Source organism: Capra hircus, chromosome 5 (genome assembly GCF_001704415.2).
Source record: "Capra hircus breed San Clemente chromosome 5, ASM170441v1, whole genome shotgun sequence".
Classification (NCBI taxonomy): domain Eukaryota; kingdom Metazoa; phylum Chordata; class Mammalia; order Artiodactyla; family Bovidae; genus Capra; species Capra hircus.
Window position 1 is genome coordinate 2,485,577 of NC_030812.1, and position 16,831 is coordinate 2,502,407.

Genomic DNA, 16,831 nt, shown 5'->3' on the forward strand with positions numbered 1-16,831 from the left:
CATCTTATGTTGTCTTTTTTTTTCTTCTGAATACATTTTTTAATACTCTTTTGTAGTCTTGCCTGTTTTTGATTTCTCCTTTTATCTTTACTTCCTTTTTTCCTTCCTTTCATTCTCCCTTAATTGTATGTATGTGTGTGGTGGTGGTTGGTGGTTTATTCACTCAGTCCTGTCTGACTGTTGGAACCCCACCAGGCTCCTTCATCCATGGGATTTTCCAGGCAAGAATTCTGGAGTGGGTTGCCATTTCCTTCTCCAGGGGATCTTCCTGACCCAAGGCTCAACATGTTTTCTACACTGCAGGCAGTCTCCTGTATCCCAAATAGATTTTTTACTGCAGAGACACCAGGGAAGCCCCATGTGTGTGTGTATGTATATATGTATATATATATATTATATATATATTATATATATATTATATATATTATATATATATAATTCAATTTTTTGAAGCTATATACCATATTTTTATTAATAGTGGTTATTTTCAAAAAATTGTCACATATTTAGCATAGATAGATTTGTAAAATTTTCTTCATGATTTCATCCTAGATTAGAGCCTATTCATCCTATAGATGAATAGAGCTTATTCAGCCTATAGATACATATATTTAAAGTTAATATACACGAAGTTTTCAAGTTACTTTTTTTGTTGTTTTAATTTTATTTTATTTTAATAAGGGTACTCTATGCTCTAAATGATATGGAAAATTTAGTCTTGCTTAAACTTTTCTATTCCAGTAAGCAATTAATATTTGCAAATTTTCTTTATGTTCTTGAAAGAAACAGATAATCTATATACTTTCAATATGGCATATGCATGTTATATATATCTATTTGGTTTTATATATAGGTATATTTTTAATTGAATTGATCAAATATTCTATACTCATACTAGTTCAGTTTGCTTTGCTTATTCTTATGTTTCTGTGTTATATTAAAAACATTTCTGTTAAAATTGTTATTTTTTGCAATTTATTGTGCTTATTTTATTTTATATATTTGGAAGATTTATTGTTTTATGCTTGTAATTTAGTATTATTTCATTTTTCTGTAGGTTTTTTCTTATTGTTTTGCAATGGCCCTCTTATCTGTAATAATACTTTTTACCTTAAAATCTATTTTTATCTTATAATAGTAGTACTTATTGACTTTCTTTAGTTTTACATTTCTTTGAAAAGAATTTCCATTCTTTTATTTTCTATGTTTCTGTACCCTTATATTTTAATTGTCTGAGTGACAGTATATACATTAAGAAATCCAATCCAATAATTTTATTTTTATATATTTGAACGTAATCTATTCACCAATATATTTGCATTTGGTTCTATTTTCTTCTTTTTATTTTTTATATCAAAGGTGTGATTTTCATTAAAGATTTCTAGTTATTTTGATGTCAAATCTCTATAATTAAGGCAATAATTTAAAAATGTTTCAAGAAACTACCTTTAAGCTTTCAGATTTGTTTTCATTATACACTCATGCTTTATAATTTTGTACCATAATAAATATTAGTATCTACTGGGTTTAGGAAGGACCTTGGAGAAAATTATGCGAACAGTTGTCTTATACTATTAGCTAATTTATATTAATTATAATTTTTAATATCATTGCCATTGCTTTATTAACTGAGGCCTATTTCACTTTTGCTTTTGTTTTCCAGTAAAGAACTTGACCTACCTGAATATTTTAAACTGAACTTTAAAATCATCAAAAATGGTTTAGTTCCAAAACTTGTGCTTTGGTTTTGTGATGTAAATATGACTATACTCTGGTTATGATGATTGTTGTCCAGAAAAAAAAAAAAAGCCTATTATTCAATGTTTGCTGATTTTCATGATATAGTATTTCCAACTATAGTGAATTTCAAGCTTCAATGCAAGATCACAAAATGCAGAGTTTGGAAAGGATGCAACTGCCTCTTTCTTGCTGGTACAAGCCACTGGAGGTACATGTGTTCACACTAATTATCAATCCATTTCTTCATAACTGTATTCTAGTGTAAGTGTATTCATAGCAGCATCACGTGTTTGACAATATGTCGTGAGTGACTTCACTTTCACTTTCCACTTTCATGCATTGGAGAAGGAAATGGCAACCTACTCCAGTGTTCTTGCCTGGAGAATCCCAGGGATGGCGGAGCCTGGTGGGCTGCCGTCTCGGGGGTCGCACAGAGTCGGACACGACTGAAGCGACTTAGCAGCAGCAGCATGCGCTAATGTTGGATTTTGTTGGTCATCTGCATGGTTCAGATTCCCAAACCAAGAAGTAAAACTGCAGTTTAGAGAAGACTGCATGAAACTAGAAACAGGTGAGATAAAACCTTAACATATCCGTGAAGAGTAAAAGGTTCAAAGTCTCTGCTGAGTCTATTGTAGATAAAAATTGACGGATGATAAAAAACCAGGGCACCGAGACTTGGGGTAAGCATCTGAGCAGTTAAGATGAACAGATTCATATGGGGAAAATTTGGTTATGTTGAGTCCTGTTTTTACAGTCTCATATTCTGATCCTGTAATCAGGCTGCAGTGAATTTGTTGTTGTTTGTTATTTTAGTTGCTAAGTTGTGTCAGACTCTTTTGTGACCCCATGGACTGTAGCCTGCCAGGCTTCTCTGTCCATGGGATTTCCCAGGGCAAGAATACTGAAATGGGTACCATAGTTTTCTCCAGGGGATTTTCCCCACCCAAGAATCCAACCCGTGTGTCCTCCATTGCAGGAGGTCTCCTGCATTGCAAGAGGATTCTTTACCACTGTGCCACCAGGGAAGCACAGTGCATTTACAAACATCTTCTTCTGACTGTACTTCCCCTCCCTTCCTCTTTTGGTATCAACTAGTTTATTATGTGACACAACTGATGTGGTCCTTCCATAGAAAACTGAATTAAAACCATACACATTCTGGAAAACAAGATGATGATGAAAGGATTCTCAAACCAATGTCTGAGATGCCTCTTGTATTATGCCATCATAAAATAATCACCCTGTCAAGAATTTTGAAGGATTTAAGAGTGTTACTCTGTTTGCAAGATAAAAAGTTAGCCTGCTAAAGTTTCCTGGTGTCTGAAAAAAGATATGGTAATCCTGGGTCAAAAGCAAAGCACTTCATTACTCATGTTTCATCAGAGAGCATGAACTATGTGTTTGTATTATTTTCTCCTGTCCTCTAAGTCTCTTGAGAAAAGAGTGAAGAGACTAAGTATTAACATAAACTCTGTGTGCAGTACATTTGCATTATAGCTAAGGAACCCTGAGCTAAAGTAACTTCAATCCTTTTAAGGGACTGCAACCAAAGCTGTTCTCTTTGCTATATTGAATGGTAAACATATCTGATCTCTCAACCAGGAAACACTATCTCTATCTTCCAAAACTGTTTGCTATATAAACATCCTTGCAAAAGGAGTACTCAACAGAAGTTTTCTTCACCTCTGTGGACAAGATGTATAGAAATACAAGAGGCCTGTGAAAAACACACCCATGACATGGACAATACTTCATTATTTATGAAGAAACAGTAAACCAGCACACTGAGGTCTATGCATGGTTTCCATACTCTTTTATCCACTGCTTTGTTATTCATCCAGGAATTATTCAGCCTCCCTGGCATCTGTAGATCATTCCACAGATCCTGGATCTCAGCTAGCACTACAGTTTAGGAAGGACCTCTTCCAACCCCCCTACTTCTAATCTACAAGTCTGCTGACAACTCTAAGGATTACCTTAATGTATATCTTAATGTGTATCTAAACTAGATTCTGAATGGTCCTACTGTCTCTACGTTTTCTTCAGATCACACCTCCTCACCAGTCTCCAAACTTTTTGGTACCAGGGACTAATTTGGTGGAAGACAAAATGTCCATGGACCGAGGATGGAGGGATTGGTTTTGGGATGATTCAAGCATTTGTTGTGTGCTTTATTTCTAATCTAATGCTGCTATTGATCTTACAGGAGGTACCAGTCCATGGAGGCTGGGGACCCCTACAGACTACCTGTCATGGATTTTTCATATACTATCACCATCTCCTAGCGCACCTGTTTCCATGGTAAATTGTACCCTAGGTATTACTCACAGGTCTTAGAAGCACCATCAACCTTACATCCCAGCCAGTGACGAAGGGAATGGGAAAATGAAAAAGACAATGTCTAGATGCACAAGGAATGCTATAACATGTGTTCACCAGTGTTTGGAAGTATGTCTACAATATTATTTGCCTTTTCTCTCCATTTCAAGGCAAAAAAACGTAAGCAGCAGAGCCCTGAGGCCTACTGTGCAAAGAACCACTATACTCCTCTTCTACACTCGGTTTTAGACACTTCAAATGAGTCCAGCTCACCCACAGCAGCAGATGTGCCTGAGAAAATTCAACTCTTCATAACATCTACCTTGACATAATGTCATATTCTCCAGCTTTTCTTCTTTTTATCTTTTCCTGTCTCTGGAGCTAAAGAATTATTTCTAAATTGAAACTTGAAAACTCAAATCATGTCACTCTTTGGCGTAAGATCTTTTAATATTTAGCTACATATACCACTACTTCTCCACACGTTTTCTTCGTCCCCAAACGAATTGCAGTTCTGAAGATTGTGGCTCTGAAGTGATAAAGAATCTACTTGCCAATGCAAGAGATGTGGGTTCGATCCCTGAGTCGGGAAGATCCCCTGGAGGAGGAAATGGCAACCCACTCCAGTATTCCTTCTGGGAAAATTCATGCACAGAGGAGCCTGGTGGGCTACAGTCCATGGGATCACAAAGAGTCAGACATGACTATGTACATGGAGTCATCTTGTGTATGTACACAAGATACTTTAGACACTCATGTTTTACCCATGGTTTCCTTTCGTCTGGACTAACCTTGTATGTATGCCCCATCCCTACCTTCTCTCCTCACTAACTCATTCTTCAAGTTTCGGGTAGAATGGAATATCATCAAAATGTAAGCCCTGAAATAGTGATGAATATATCTGACTGTTAATGCATCCTGTCTAGCAAATTATAAGTGATCACTATATATTTTTAAATTAATTGTAGCCACGGATCTATCAATCTTTATATGTTAAAATGAAGAACTGTCATATTTTAGAAACATATTTCAAACTCCTTGTTAAAATCAATATAGATACCTCTTGGTAGATTGTAATATGAATTTTCAATAGGAATTTAGTTGTTAGGTTACAAGTAATCCTCCAGTGAGTGTAACTAGAGGCTTGTAATTCTTTATTCTTGTACAACCTGAAGAGTCAATCTAGATTCAAGCTACAGATCTTTCTGCTGATAGGTGCCATGAGAGTGTCAGAATACTTTAACTGAACTTTATCAAACTGAGTGGCAGATTGGTTTATCTAAATTGAAGGGCTTTTTTTCCCCTCTACCTTTTAATTGTGGATCATTCTTAAGGTGTTTTATTATAATTGTTCACAGCTTGTGCTGCTTGATTGATTACACTGCTGGGAAGCTTTTGGTGAAAGCACAGCATAAACCATGTGATATGAGCCTTTTAAGGTTATTGTTATGCTTGTAGTCAGATGGCTGCAGTTGTGATGGTGGTGATTGAAAAACAAATGAAATGTTTTTAGGAAACTGTAATCACATTCGTCTCGCTATTTCACTAATTCTCCCTGGGTGGCTAATAACAGATTCTTTCCATTTCTAAAAGGAAGCTTCTAATTAAATATTATTTTCTTCTATTTTTAATAAAGAATTCTATTAAGACTGAGAGAGTATATACAATTTCATCTCTTTACTCCTTTTAGGTTCCTGCTATTCTTGACACTGTGTGTGTGCGCACACACATATTTCAAGAGGTTTAGGTGTATTTCCTATGGTGAGATACAAAGCATATGTGCTTATAAGTAGACATTCTTAGAAAACACAGAGAGAATGGAAACATGTGCCCCTGAATGGATTTATTAGTCCTATAGAACTACTAGCTTCACCGAATGTGAATAAGAAGCCCACAAAGTAGATGGTCTGTGAGTTCCTTTTTATTGTTTAGCTGCTAAGTCATGTGTGACTCTTTTGAGATCTGCTACAGACGTAGCCCATCAAACTTCCACCCATGGGATTTCCCAGGCAAGCATACTGGGGTGGGTTGACACTTTCTTCTTCAGGGGATCTTCCTGACCCAGGGATCGAACCCACCTCTCTTGAACTGGCAGGCAGATCCTTTTCTACTGAGCCACCAGGGAAGCCCTGTGAGTTCCTTGGACTTCATGATACTGTGAGATACTCTACACTCACTAAGAAAGTACAGAAAACTTAAGCAGGCTAGCAAGTCAGATTGCGGATATTCAAATCCAGGCTTTATCACTTTTCAATTCTGTGGTCTTGAACCAATGATTTAACCTTTTACGTCTCCATTTCCTCATCTATAAAAGAAGGATAATAATAGTACCTAAACAGTATGACAACTTTGAGGATTTAAATAAACTACTTCAAGGAAAGTATTTAGAATAGTTCAATCTCAGCAAGTTTTGGCTCTCAGATATATTTTTAATATCCATATTTCTCCCCTTTGTTTAATTAAATTCATTGTGAATAGACAGAATGTCTACCTGTAAGAAGAATATGAGACACATAAGAAATAATAGAGAATTTCTGTCCATCCTTGTATTCACATATTCATTCATTGAATATATGACATTGTTCTGAACTTGTTAGAATTAAAGTATTGGCATCATTTCCAGCGGACAGAAAAAATGCCACTGGAAGCATTACTAAGTCAATAGGTGGTAACTGTGTTGCATATCAATAGTGTTTGTGTTTAAAGGAAACATTCAAACCATATATCCAGTCAGTATTTTCTTGAGAATTGACGTAACCATTTACTTTGTATTCAGAGATTATGTGTAAGTAACATAAAACTACTCACTGTAGCCTCATTACATGTACAAGTGCATACACACAGTCAACTAAAAGAGAAATGTTTAATTTTCTCTGGTGGGTAAAGTCTGAGGCTATACCCATTATGGATGAATCTGACCGGCATTAATTATTTGGGCATTGTAGCATAAATATTCAATTTGCCAATGTGAGGACCCTTCTCAGGAGTGAAATAGCTATGATTTATCTCTCTAAATTAAAAAGGTTGAATGGTATTAACTCATATACATAATTCATTTTAATTAAATGCATATTCTTAAATAGCTTCTTAATGGCTATCCAATGCCTCATTAATCTTAAATGTAACAAACTGAGATCCTTTGGGGGGTCATGTGATAACTTAAAATTCTCAAACATAATTTGCAATGCCAAGTAAAGTGTCTGTTAGGCCACGTATACAGGTTGAGTACATACCAGCCATGATGCTCATTTCTGATACAGTACTACTACTATTAAGTCGCTTCAGTCGTGTCCAACTCTGTGCGACCCCATAGACGGCAGCTCACCAGGCTCCCCCGTCCCTGGGATTCTCCAGGCAAGAACACTGGAGTGGGTTGCCATTTTACTGATATAGTATGGCAAATATTAAAGAGGTAGAAACCATGGAGTCAAAAGAACTGATTATTCTGCCATCATCACTTTCAAAATTCTGTTCCAAATAATACTGGGATAGCCATAACATTTTAATTTATCTTCTATAAGGAAAGTTTATGGAAGTTTAGAATATGCTAGGTTAACCCAAATTAAATTAGCTTTGCGTTGTGAAATAGGGATTTCCTATACAAAGATTTCCAAAAGCAGAAAATTCTGCCTGTTTTGTTTAATTCTGTGTCATCAGAATCCAGAAAATTCCCTGACATAGAGATATTTAGTAAAGATTGTATGAATGAATGAATCGTCTTTGATGATTTTAGCATACATTGTGACTGTCCAAGAAGTAAATATATCGTCATTGACCTACTTGACTCTGGCATTCTTTGCTACACCTTTTGATACAGCAGTGTTCCAGAGGAGTAATTGGGGTAACATTCTTCTACGTTCCTCTGGAATATAGTTGTGTTGTCCACCACAATCTCAGGTGCAATTCATTCCAACTATGGGACATCAGGCTAAAGAATACAATGAATGACTGCACAAACCCCTCCCACCACCACTATTACTATGGAAGAACAGATGTGAGCCTCCAAAATAAAACAAAGCAGAATTCTTGTCCTATGAACTCTTCAAAATAGATGAACTGATCATTAAACATCTGAGAAATGTACCTTGCATATTCCTTTTTAAAAATGTCTTACAGTACTTAAAAATATAAAAGTACAATACATTGTCTTTCATTATTTTTGCATAGTTAATTTTTATATTCTAGCTTCTTTACAAAGAAGAGACTTCTGAAAGAAGAAAAATATGTCTCTGCAATTTCTCTGGTACATCAGTTAATATGAGGGAATAAATGAAAGTGACATAGGACACGTGCACAGACATATTTCCAGGAGAGCCTGCAAAGGCTCCCGAGATGGTCAGTCACAAACGCCTCGCTTTTTACTGACTATCAAACCGCATTCTGATGAAGTTTGAGAAATGCATGAAGCACTCTGCTTTTTGAAGCACTTTTACTTCATTAATTAGGCAATTTAGGCAATACTTACAGCAACTTAGCTGAATTAGAAGCATGGTCCCCATTTTACAGATAATGAAATTGTGACATCATGAAGTAGGAGCAATTTGTTTAAGATCAGGTGACTAGTAAATCGCAAAGACAAGGTAAAAATGTGTGGTCTCTAAATGACTGAAACAGAGAAGAGGGTTGTGGTAGAGAAGGGACAGAATTGGACAAATGGAGATTGATGCAGAAACCTGGTGATATGTCACTGATCTTTGCAAGTCTGGAGTGAAGTTCTATGGAAGAACTTACAGCGAAAATAGAACTTTGTAGCAAATCACACACACACAACAGAGCCATGAAACTCAGATGTTTTCCTAAATGAGGCAACCGAAACAAGCATTTTTAAAGCAAATTGTCCTTCAGCTTATTCAAATATAAAAAAATAATACCTTTATATTCTTTACAGTGTTCCAGGCATAGTTCTTATTTCTTTGCATGTACTAATCCATTCAGTCCTCTCAACAATCCTATGGTGTTACTATCCCCATGTTGTTAATTAGAAGATTGAGGCAGAAAAGATCAGGTAACTGGTTCAAGGTCACATAGGTGAAACTTGAACCCAGGCAGTGGTTCTGCAGAGACCCTGCTCTTACTACTATACCCCTCTGGCTCTAAATGAATGAGTTACTCTATTCTCATCATCTTGGATTAAGAACTACTTAATTTGATTTGGGCAATTTTAGGGAATAAATTCTAGGAGTTGGAGGCAGACTCTCCTGAGTTCTAGTGCTAGTCCTTAAGTATAGTACATACATAGAGGGATTTTTTGGGGAAATATAACTTCAAAATATGCTTAAATTAGTTTAGGTGGATTGCTTGAAGAAAAGAGGTGGTGTTTGGGTTTTATTAGGACTGAAGGTGGGCCTGGGAGGATTTCATGCATGTGCAGGTGGGCCTGCACTTGAATGGTTTGAACATTCCTGGCGGTCCCTAGGCCAGATGCCTGGAAGCTTTATTAGTAGGGAATGATTGAAGGCAGAGGGAGAAGGAGACAACAAGGGATGAGATGGATGGCATCACAGACTCAAGGGAATGAGTTTGAGTAAGCTCTGGGAGTTGGTGATGGACAGGGAAGCCTGGTGTGCTGCAGTCCATGGGGTCACAAAGAATCAGACAAGAGTGAGCAACTGAACAACAACATCAGTCAGAGTTGGGACAAACAGCAAACGGAGAAGGTAGGCGTGAAGGCTGTGAGTAGCCACACATCCAAAACAGAATTTCTCTTTATTAAAAGCAGTATCTATCTCCATCTACTAATTTCATGTTATATTTCATTATCATTCAGTTAAAAATACTTTCTAATTTCCCATATGATTTATTTTTTGACCTATGAGTTATTGAAAAATGAGTATCTTAATTTCTAAGTATTTGGGGATTTTCATGGCATTTTGTTCTTGGTTTCTAATTTAATTTAAATAGAAGTTTAATTCAATATTATTGTGTTCAGAAAGAAAGACTTTGTATGCTAAAATTTATTGAGGTATGTTTTATAGCCCACTATATAATATATGTGCATTTGAAAAACATGTGTATTCTTATGCTGATGGGTATGGTCTTCTAAAAATATCGACCTGGTCCAGGATGCTGACAGTGTTGTTTGAATATTCTTTTCTCTCAGCAGCATTTGCTTCATTGTTCTCTTAGTAACAAGAAGAGTACACTAAAATTTTCCGTATGATTATGGATGTCTATTTCTCCTCTTAGTTCTTCCATTTCTGCTTCATGAATTTAAATCTCTATTTTCAGGTATGTATACTTTTAATAATGTATACTAATATGTATTACTCATTAATTGGTCTTTTAGGATCAGCATTTAAAAAATCTCTAGTGATGGTGTATTTGCTTTTTACTTTGTTTGTCTAAGCCTCTGTATTAAATTGTTCTTGTTTTCTTAAGTTTGAATATATTATGCCTGTGTGTATATATATACATATATATGTATGTATATATGTTTATTTATTCAGTTTTTTTGGGGGGGTGGGGAACATGGGGAGATATTTATCTCTCTCTTGGCTTCCTGAATCAGTGGTTTGATATTTCTAGTATTAAAATTATATATGTATGTCACATCTTTTGTTATTGCCTCACAATTCTTTGATGTTCTGTTTTTTTTCTCTTTGTGTTTGTTTCAGCTTCGTATATTTCATCTCTCATCCTGTCTTCAAATGCACTTAACCATGTCCAGCTTTCTCATTAGCCCACCAAATACACTTCATTTCTATTAACTATGCTGTAATATTTCCTCTTGATTTTTTCTTAGAGTTTCCATCTTTCTGATTGCATTAGCCATCTGTTCTTGCCTGTTCCATATTTGAGATATTAGGGCCCATACATATTAATCATAGTTATATGAAATTCCCCATACAATAATTCCAACATCTGCTTCTTGTCTGAATATTGTTCTGATGATTGTTTCCTTGCTTTAAAATATGCTTTTACTTGACTTTTGGCATGACTTTAATTTTTTGGTTTAAGGCCAGATAAATTGTATTAGGTAGTGGGAACTGAGGTAAATAGACTCTTAGTGTGAGGATTTACGTTAGTCTACCAGGAGTTAGGCTACTTTTAATAAGCAGTATAGCTATAGGTAACAGGGGCTTCTAATTTTTCCAGTGTTATTATTTTACTCCCCTGTAACCTTGACACTTCCTTGTGTTTTTCTACTTGGAAGAAAGTCAGTGCCTTAAAGCTCTTCAGCTGTAATGCACTGTCATTATACTGGTGCCCTCCTGGTATGGTTGTAACTTGGGGAGCAGAAGCATTCTGTACTCTTCTGAGTAACCCAGCCTTTCACGGGGCCTGTTTCCAGGGACTATGGCCTTCACCAGTGTTCCTCAAAGGGCTGAGCTACTCTCCTCTCAACAGCAAGGCTGCCAATCTATTTCCTGGAAGCCCTGGATAGGAAGGGATCATCTTCCTAGGGTTTGTGCTTTGGCCAGATCCCATCCTCTGGAGATCAGGCTTCTGCTACAGAGAAGATTCCACCATGTTGCACAGTGGCTGCTCTTGACCCTCCCTTCCAGAGCCATGGAGGATCTATGGGTTCCTCACTGTGACAGCCTGCTGGGTTTGTGGAGGAAAAACCTGGGTGTATCTCCTCCTACCCAAGACTGCAGCCCCAGGAGTTTCTCACTGTTCTGCTAGTCCACCATCAGCCTCCGGCAATTAACCCTGGTTCCCATTGGTGTTTCTATCAGTTTATTGCTCCGGAGGCCTCTGCTTCAGGTAAACAGATTTTAGATGTATCTCTCTAAGATGTTCCTGTCTCTCCAGGTTTAAGCATGGTGGTTTGTTCCAAAATCTCAGATTTTTTATAGATCCAAGAAAAGTCACTGATTTTCAATTTTTCCAGCTTTTTCTGGTTGTCTGGTTGAAGTAGTTCTTTACGTGTCAAAACTGAAACCTGAAAAGTCTATAGTATTTCTTATATTCAGCTTATCATTGGATCAATTTTATTGTCCAACTACTTTTAGTTGGAGTGTCCATTTGTATTTAATTCTATTATTAATATGTTCATTGCAGTCTACTATTGTGGTATTTGCTTCATATTTGATTTTCTTGCTCTGTTTCAATGTTTCTCCTTTCTTGACTTTTCTCAGTAAGCTGAACATTTTTAATTTCGTTTTATGTCCTCTGGTGGCTTATTAGCTATATTTCTTTATTTTATATCTGAATTGGTTACTATAAAGTTTATAATATTTGTTTATAATACCACAAACTGGCTTTAAATTATGTTATATGACTTCATGGCAAATATGTAAACCTCATTTTTCCTTCCCTCCCTTTTTGCTCCTATCATATTTTATATTTATTCATATACTAAAATCTTCATAGCATATTTTCATTATTTTGGATTAAATGGTCAGTAATCTTTTAAAGCATATATACTTACATAAGTGTTTTCCCAGCCTTCTGCAGCTGCTGCCTTAACATTAGTTTGGGCAGAGAATGCCTCTCAGGATCTCCTTTCAGTTTTCTCATCCTGACTTCATTCAGTGAGGTGCTGAGGTGTTGCTTTGTTTCGTGGAAGACCCCGCACGCCTCTGGGGGGATCTCCTAGTTATTTAACCTTGAACTCAGGCTTTGGTTACTCCTGAGTTTGCTGGAGGTCTATGAAAATACCTGGCAGGTGAAGACACCTTGTCCGTGTAGTTGAGGTCTTTGGGGTTCTAATTTACCATGTCAGCCTACATGTGGCCGTAACACGTTTGCTATGAATTTGTCTGGTGTCCTCTTTCCTCATCCATGGCAGAGTCTTCTTTCTCCTTCTGTTTCACCCAGGATGAACACGGCGATGATATCATCCCTTATCCTATGGACTCATCTTTTTCTGGATATTAATTATCACATTTTGATTTTTTGCACTCTCATCTCTCTAAATTTATTTTAGGTATTGCTTAGTAATTTGTTTAGCTTATTTTCCTTTTTATGGTTAGACCAACATTATTATGTTTTCAGTCCTAACTGGAAATGGAAATTCTCTTATTGTCTAAAACATCTTTCTCCTCTTTGGTAGGTACCGTCGGCCAAATTGTAGACGACCTATCTCATATCCAGCTAAAACTTTTCTCGATCTTTATAGTAATTTATGCAGAATAACTCTCTTTAGGGCATAGATAAAGAATACAGGGGTATAGAATGGTCTTACCAATCTAACTCAGAACTACTGCTGGGGTATATTACAGGGTTTGCTACAGGTCATGCAGTTGTTCAGCTTGACTAGTCAAGCATATGCCTTGTTCTTTTTACTGTGTCAGTCATAGGTCCTAGGGCTCCCGTGTCATCAGCCTTAAGGAGAATTATATGAATACTGGACTGTGAACAGCAAGGGAGAAGTGAAAGCAGCATGAGTTTTTTTCAGAGATGTGGACACAAATAAAGGTCAGAACAATATCTGTTTGGCAATCTGTTTAGAATTTCTAAATGTCTAGCTCCTTCTGTGGTGTCCACCACCCAGGGAGAGGTGGTAGAAAATGACAGCTCCTAATAATGAACACTCTCTAGTCTTAAAAATGCCCAGCATGACTGTGGCCACTCAACCCAGTCATAGAACTACTCTTTGGATAATTACCTTTTATAAGGATGCTGCTTTCATATACTTTCTCCTCAAATGCATATGCTTCCTAGTTCTTAGGAACTTTCTCCATTCCCCCTATCCATACCCATCTCACAGAAAAATTGCATGTGTGAGTATATATATTATTGAGGGATGTTTCTTATAACTTTTGAAAATATACTTTATTTTTTAAAGTTTTAGATTTACATAAAAATTGTGAAAAGGAGGATGTTTTTGTATATCCTAAACCTAGTTATCCCTACTATCAACAGCACACATTACTGTGATATTTATTAGAGTGAGAAATGTTTAAGTCAATACTTTATTCAGATTTCCTCAGTTTTCACCTAATATAAAAATCCTGTTGCAGGATTTCCATCTAGGGCACCATATCACATTTAGTTATCTTGTCTCCTGAAAGTTCCTCTTGGCTATGGCAGTTTCTCAAGCATTTCTTGTTTCTGATGATTTTGACAATTTTGAGCAGTATCAGTCATTATCTTTTAGAAAATCTCTCTACCGGAATTTTTCTGATTTTTTCCTTATGATTAGACTGGGTTGTATTATCTGGGAAGAAAGATCACAGAGGTAAAGAGTCCTATCAACTTGACTTACTGCAGTGACGTTGACCTTGATCACTTGGATGGGGTAGTGTTTGTCAGGGTTTTATCCACTGTAACGTCATGTGATAATATTCCCTTCTGTTTTTACATTTTGCACTCTTTGGAAGGAAGTCACTAGGTGCAGCCTAGTCTTAAGGTGTTGGGAGTTATGCTTCTCCTGCTGAGAGTCCTCCTTCATCCTCCCTTTGTTATGCATTCAATGACTTACTTGTATCATAGGCATATGGCACTCATGGGTATACACTGAGACTTTAGGTTACAGTCCAAAACTATTTCATAAGTTTTGCTGCTCAAAATTTTTTCAGTTTTGGTCACTGGAGGTTCTTTAACTTGACTCTGTGTTCATTTTATTTACTGCCTCATTATCATCGCTGTTCTCACTATTCTTCTTGTTCTCATTTACTCCCTTATTTTTGGCACTGTAAGACACTCAACATCATCGTATATATTTCCTACTTCATTTCTAGTCAGCCATTTTGCCTTAAATTCCTGGTTCCTTTTAAAAAAGACTGGCATTAGAAACCAAAAAACCAAGATCTGGGTGACGCTGGTTATTGCTACTGCTGTGTGTCATTTCTTCTAGGCAGTCTCAGCTGAAAGATCAAGGAAATACATATATTTGTCCTATACACATCTTTTTACATTTCTGTATGTAGCTAGCAGCATCTTCATTAAGTTAAATATGAGTCATATTTATATCTCCAAATCTAGTCCAATAGTTACATGGAACATTTTTACCTTATCCTATTGCTTATCTACAAAATTCCCCTACAACAGTGAGAAGATTGGGTCCCATCACATCTCAATACATTTCAAATGATTGAAACATACAAAGATTTTTTTCTAACTGCAATAGTATTAAGTAGAAATCACTGGGAATAGTAAGAAAATCCCCAAGTATTTGGAAATTAAGCAACTTCGGATAACTCATAAATCAAAGAAAATATTACACAGGAAATCATACATACATATATATATATATATATACATATATATATATATATATATATATCCATAATGAAGAACAAAAACAAACAAGTGAGCCAAAAACAAAGCAAACTCCTGTGCTTTCTGAATTGGCTCTGTATTAGGGTTTCCCAGCATTTAACCTGGGAAGCCGTTAACAGCTCTGACAGTCTTACCTTCATATTTGCACCAAGACTACAGATCAGCCGGAGGTGAGCACTCAGGGTCTTCTAGATCTTTCCTCAGCATACATCCAGCCCTGCACATGCATGTGTGCATGAATTTCTAAATGCCTCACCTCTTCTGACTACCCTAATTTCCCGAAGAAACTCTCCAGCTTTTCATCCCCGGCTTTCAACGTCCTCTGTCTCCACTGTAATCTTTGCTCCAACATGTTCTCTCTCTCATTTTAGCATGTCTCATAATTTTTTGTTGAAAGCTTAACATGCTTTTTTGGGTAATAGGAACTTAGATTAATAGGTCTTTAAAGTGAGTTTATAAGATAATCTTGCTAGAATTGAGGCTGTGTTTAATATTTGTTGTAGCTGTAGGTGCTGGAGACTTCAAATCCTTTTTTTTTTGATTATCAACTATTATCACTTGACTTCTTTAAGAACTACTCCTTTCATAAACTCTTGGTCTTTCAGCTTTTTCAACTGTTACCTGCCATGACTACATGAAGCTTGAAACTCTGTAGGTAGGATGGTAGGGTGTGGGGGAGAGTGAGTCCCATAATATTCTGTATTCCTGGACTGTGACCTTGACAAATGTTTCTTAGCTTTTCTTCCCCTCTTTTTAAGTAAGACTGAAAGGCTGTTGGGGGGGCTCATGTTTGAGAAATGACCTTCCTCTAGGTAGATGAGACTCTAGTAAAGACTTTTTTCCCTCCAGAGACCAGGCTTTGGTATGGGGAATGTTCTTGCACATTGCACACTGATTACTCTTCCCTTCACCACTTCCCCTAAAACCATGAGGAATCTCTCTGTTTCTTTGAGAACCTCTTTGATAACCTAATGCTGTTTCTAATACAAATCCTTGGATATGTATTGGTCTCCTCTCTAACTGTGTCCTCCAGGAGTTCTCACTCTAATACTAATCTGTAGTCAGCCTTCAGAAATTCATAAAAATTATCATTTATGTGTTCTGTTTTATATTTTTTTATATTTTATTTTATATTTTGTATATTTTATATTTTCAGTTGCTTCTAATTTAGGCAAGCATTTCTAGCTGCAACTTTCTGCATTTGCCTATTTCTCCAAGCTTTTAGCATGTCTGTTTGCCTTGTGACCTCAGTTCTCTCATAAATCCAAACAAAGACGTTGATTTTTAGTTTGTTCAGCTGTTTTCTAGTTGTAAGGATGAGAGTGATTGCTTCCAAGTTTTTTGCATATTTGAACTAAAATTGGAAACAATATGTGTTTTGGGGGTAGAAGAATGGGGCATACTTTTTGCAGTTTTCTTTGCTGTGGAATGAGGTTTTACATAGTCTAAATTAGGGGAAGATGTAAAAAGATTAGAAATAGTGATCTATATGGCAAAGAAATGAAGTGTTCTATTTCAATAGAGATTTATTTCATATATTATTTCAATAGAGATTTATAGCTAATGACTTTCTTTCAATAGGTCTGTGTTTACAATGAAT